This window comes from Megascapheus bottae, chromosome 4, assembly GCF_031878675.1.
Source record: "Megascapheus bottae isolate mThoBot1 chromosome 4, mThoBot2.hap1, whole genome shotgun sequence".
NCBI classification, from domain to species: domain Eukaryota; kingdom Metazoa; phylum Chordata; class Mammalia; order Rodentia; family Geomyidae; genus Megascapheus; species Megascapheus bottae.
The window spans coordinates 38719947-38725841 of NC_143512.1; positions in this window are offsets into that span (position 1 = coordinate 38719947).

Sequence of the window (5895 nt, forward strand, 5' to 3'; positions counted from 1 at the left end):
TTTCTATTTCTTAATTTAAATCCTCAAGTGATATGATTGTCTCAGCTCATTTTATAACTTCATCTTGTAAGTACAGCTTTATATTAGTCGAATACAGATTGGCTGGTTGTAGGATCAGATCTATATTATGCCTGGTTCAGAAAAAGTAGGTTGCTTTTCTCTCTCTCTCCCCGTCTCTTCCTCTCTCTCTTTTTGCCAGTCCTGGGCTTGACCTCAGGGCCTTAGCACTACCCTTGGGCTTCCTCAGGGCTAGAGCTCTACCATTTGAGTACACAGCACCACTTCCAGCTATGTATGTGATACCAAGGAATGAAACCCTGATCTTCGTACATGCTAGGCAAGCACTCCACCACTAGGCCAACTTCCCGGCCCCTGCTTTTCTCTCTTAATGAGATGTAGAGGTCTGGGCATTCTGAGGCTGGCCTGTACCAAGCACTCAGGCACTTGCTTAATCTTTTCCCAGCCCCATTTCCTCCACTGGCACAGGATGAAAGCCACTGCCTCAGCCCGGACAGCTATCACTCCTGTATTTATTGTCAACATCCTGCCCACCATACTCTATGTGGAACCCTAACCCCCAAGGTTATTTAGAGATGGGCCTTGGAGAGGTCATTAGGTTTAGAAGAAGTCTTGATGTGGGGCTTCCATGATGAGATTAACGTCCTTAAAAGAGCAAAATGTACCTGGAGTTCACTGTCCATCTTGTGAAGGAAGCTCTGTAGGCTATATCAAGAGCCTCAGAATCATTTGGTACGTGACGGGGTAATAACGTATGCTTCTTGTGAGCTGCTCATGGCCACTTGCCCATTTGCATGGCCCACCCAAATAAATATCCAGATGACCCTTGGGAGAAAAAATATCTCCTACAAGCAAGAAAGAACTAGAATCTGTCTATGATGGCACTGGACCATAAACTCCAGTCCCCTTCTGGAGAAATCAATGTCAGTTGTTTAGGCCATGCAATCCTGTAGCATTTTTTCCAGATGCAGGAAACTGCAATGAGAAGCATTTCATATAGTAAGGAAAAGAGAGGAAGCAGAAACTAAAGACACAGAAGGAAGGAGGAACCCAAGAGTTCCAGAGCCCAGGGACAGGAAGCAGCCTGGCCAAAAGAGTAGTTCCCAGCTCTCTCAGCTACAACAAGGAAGAGACAGCATGTGGAAGGAAGTGGGGTGCTTTATGTGGGTAGTTTAAGTCCCTGTGGATTCAGAGAGGTGCAGCCAGGCTCTGCTTTTAAAGGTGAGCTCATGCTTTAAAAGTGGGCTGGCACACTGCAAGACGAAGCTGGCCAGGGACCATGAGTCTACAGAAGACAGCCAGCACACATTTAGTAGTCAGGAGGTCATGTACACCTGTCAAGATACATACATATATATATATATATATATATAATTTATGTTTGGGATGAAAGTAAGAGCAAGATGGCTGGGGGTATAGCTCTGTGGAACTGCAATGGCCTGGCATGTGGGAGTCCCTGGGTTCCATTCCAGCACCAGGAAAATGAAGGACAAGATCTCATATATGTCATTTTTTTTTTCAGTAGAAAGCACACCCAGAATCACTGAAATTTTAGCTGTTTTCCTGCTTTTAATTTCAACCTCTATTTTGTGTGTGTGTGTGTGTGTGTGTGTGTGTGTGTGTGTGTGTTTGCTGAAAATCAAAGAAGAAACAAGCTGTTTGAAAAAGGGACAAAAAATATGTAGCTATCAGTCTATAAACACACTGGGTGGTAAGAAATGGTTCCAAATGCATTTAGTGAAATATAATAGACTCTGTGGAGAGCTCAAATAGTATAATTCGTTATAAAGACTAAGTCAAATCCCAACAAAATAAATACCAGGAAACAGTTACTTGCAGGGGACAGAGGGGAGGAGGCAAGAGGAGTGGGATAGACCAGTGAGAGGCTGGAGGAAAATGCATCAAGAATTCATCGTATATGTCACAAAATAAGAAAAATAAAGGAAGGGTGGTGGAAGGAGGGTGAAAGTGTTAAAGGGATGACACCGTTGGAGATGCATTGCGTACATAACCTGCTTTTTAAGTGGCAAAAAAATTCAACATCTATCCTAAAATATTAAGAAAAGTGAGAGAAAGGGTGGGTTGGGAGGGGGATGAGAATGTTGAAAAGGTTGATATTGATCAAGACACATTATACTCATAAACTACTTTGTTGAATGGCACCTCTTTTGTACAACTTTTTTTTGGGGGGGGGAGTCATGGGGCTTGAACTCTGGGCCTGGGCGCTGTTCCACAGCTCTTTAGCTCAAGGCTACCACCCTACCCTTGAACCACAGCTCCACTTCTCATTTTCTAGTGATTAATTGGAGTCTCACAGCTTTGAGGTGGCCGGGGTGGCTTTGAACCTTGATCTCTCAGATCTCAGTCTCCTGAGTAGCTAGGATTACAGGCATAAGTCCCTCCAGGCTTCCTGATTCTCAGATCGCAGCCTTGTTTTTTGCCAGTTCTGGTGACTGAACTCAGGGCCTGAGCTCTGTCCTTGGCTTTCTTCAAGCCTAGTGCTCTACCACTTAAGCCACAGCACCTAAGCTTTTCTAAGTATATGGTACTAAGGAATCAAACCTGGGTCTTCATGTATACTAGGCAAGCACTCTACCACTAGGCCAAACTCCCGGCCCTACAATTTCTTAAAGATAATAAAAAATTCCAAAAATTAAAGATCCTTAAATGTGTAGTAAAGCTCTCAAATCACCAGAAATCAAGACAATGCTAAGTAAAACTTTACCATTGAAAATTTGAGCTCATACTTTGCTAGAACACAATGAAGAAAACTCTAGCAAAATAAAGTATACAACACTCCTGTTCTTGTCAAAAGGTTTAATCTGAGCTGAACTGAGCATAAAGAGCCAATTTCCAATTCATAAAGAAAATAAGGGACAAAGGATACAATCATAAAAAGAGAATGTTGTACATTTCTGTTTTAAGAAAATTAACCTGGATGCATTGAAACAGTAATGTAGGGAACTAGAAATGACCCAAACACTTATAGACCGTGGAATGAATACATTGTTCTGTAAAAGTCATTTAGGGAAGTCAGGAGCCCATGGCTCACGCCTGTAGTGCTGCTCAGGAAGCTGAGATCTGAAGATGATTCAAAGCCAGCCCATCAGAAAAGTCTCCTGAAGACTCTTCCCTACAATTAAGCACTTAAAAACTGTGGCTCTGAGCAGCGCAGTGACTCACGCCTCTAATCCTAGCTACTCAGGAGGCTGAGATTGGAGGATCAAGGTTCAAAGCCACCAAAGGACCTGAGACTCTTATCTCCAATTAACCTCTAGAAAACGGGAAGTGGGGCTTGGCTCAAGGGTAAGGTGGTAGCCTTGAGCTGAACAGCTCAGGGACAATGCCCAAGCCCAGGAGTAGGGTGGTAGCCTTGAGCTGAAGAGCTCAGAGACAGCACCCAGGGCAAGTTCAAGCTCCAAGACCCACGAAAAAAAAACCCAAAAAACAAACAAACAAAAAAAGCTGTGGTTCTGTAGCTCAAGGCATAAAGAGTACAAAGATATAAAAAGTCATATAACACCTATGACTCTATAGACATAATGTTTTATTTCATAAATTAATATGTTTCTATGACATACAACCCCTTAGCCTAATTTTGATTAAGTTCTAAATACTAAGTCCCAGAGATTGTAATTAGAGATTCCCTCATTGAACACTTGTTTGTTAAACTTGTCATTTAAAATATGATGTAAACATAAGCCATATAATGAATGATTGTTGTTCTTAAGGTATTATGTTATCTCTCATCACTTTTGCTATCCCTTGGTTATCTCATATTGTTACAGTATCTCACTTTGTTATCTGATATATCGGATATATTTGTATTTGGTTATTTGAAATTGGGTAGGGAACGGGGGAAAACAAGATGAGGGGTGGGGGTGGGGGGGAGGGAAATGGGGACCAAGACATGTGAAAGGTTATCAATGTATGGGAATTAATGCACCATCTCTCTGGCAAATATCATGTAACCCTTCTATTAATTACAATAAAAAATATATGGAAAAAAGTCATATAACAGAATGTTTTCATTACACATAAAGAAGAGAAACCTTTGGCAAATACATTACTGAGATGTTGGGTAGGCAGTTACACAGGTTTAACAGACACTACCAAACCAGTTTCCAAAGTAGTTGTACCAATCCGACTCCAACCCCAGTATATGAGTTTTGATATTTTTACAAGCCCATCAATTCTTATATTTGCAATTTTGATTGATACATAGTTCATTGGGACTTTATATTCTTGCTGAACTCCTTTTCATTTATTTGTTGAGCTTCTTTTCATATATTTTTTAGCTACCTGGATATCTTTTTGTGAGATGCCAATTCTGTCTTTTGTCCACTTAAAATAAAAACTTGGGTTGTCTCTTTCTTTATGGATAAGAAGGAGTTCTCTGGACACTCTGGGTATCAGAGAATTTTGTCAAATGTAGTAATGAAGCTCTCCTTTTGTCTTTCCCTTTTTAATTTCTGAACTGATCTGATGAACAGATAATTTCGATTTCAATAAAATTTAGTTTTTTGGGTGTTTTTTTTCTTTTATAGTTAATGCTTCTTCAGTTTCTATTTTGGAAATATTTGCCACTAAGTCAGGAAGACTTCCTTTTACACTTCTTTGTTATTGTTTAGCTTTATACATCTAGATCCACTATTTCTGTTCTGGGTGTGAGGTCAGGAATCAAAGTTTTATTTTTTCATATGAACACACCATTAACTCCAGGGCCATCTATTCCTCTCTGGATTGTAGTGGCATTGGGGTCATATGCCCTGTAACTCTGCATGGACCCCCTGTCAATGTTGTGTTTCTTTCATACTCCACTACCTTGATTATTTTAACTCGCAGCAAATCCCGTAATCTTATCATAGTAGGACTCCATACTTTTCTTTGAGTGTTACATTCATTACCTATTCAGGGTTTTTTGTAGGGCCACATAAATTTGAATCATTTTTTGTTTTCTTTTTTTCCTTTTTTTTTTTTCCTCTCAGTCATGGGGATTGAACTTGGGGCCTGGGAACTATCTCTGGGTTCTTTTGCTCAAGACTAGTGCTTTACACTTTGAGTCACAGAACCACTTCTGGTTTTCTAATGGTTCACTGGAGACAAGAGTCTTACAGACTTTCCCTTGTGAGCCACCAGCTCCCAGCTGAATCAACTTTTCAGTGTTCACAAAAATATCTTTATGGTTTTAGTGGGAATTACAGTGAATCTAGAAATTAATTTTTGACAGTTATTTAGCTCTTTTAAAAATTCATCAATATAGTATGGTTTTCAGTATAAGATATACGTTTAGTTAGGTTTATTAATGGATGTTTGGAGCTGTCTATGACATTATATTTTTTTCTAATTTTATTTTGATTTTTTTTAACACTACTAGCATTTGAACTCAGGAGCTTGTGCTTGCTAGGTAGGTGCTCTGTTACTTAAATTAAGCCCTCAGACTGCTTTTTCTTTACTTTTTGTAGTATCCAGGCCATACATGTGCTAAGCACTTTAACATAAGGTCATACACCCAGCTGCCCCAATCATTTTCCAGTTAGTGTCTCACATTAATTCCTGGGCCAGCCTGGACCTCAATCCTCCTGTGTAAGCTTCTTTCATAACCAGAATGATAGCTGAGGCACCATCCCAAGCTTTTCAGATCTAGTCTCATCAACTCTATGTACAGGCTGATACTCAACTGTGGTCCTTTCAGTCTCAAGTTCCTGAGTAGGATTATAAGCATAAACATGAACCAGCATCTGCTTTATTTTGACTTTTTGTTGGTAGCATTAAGAAATAATTTTTGCATAATCACTTTATATGAAGTTAAATAATTTATGGATTCTTTCTGTGTGTGTGTGTGTGTGTGTGTGTGTGTGTGTGTGTGTGTGTGCA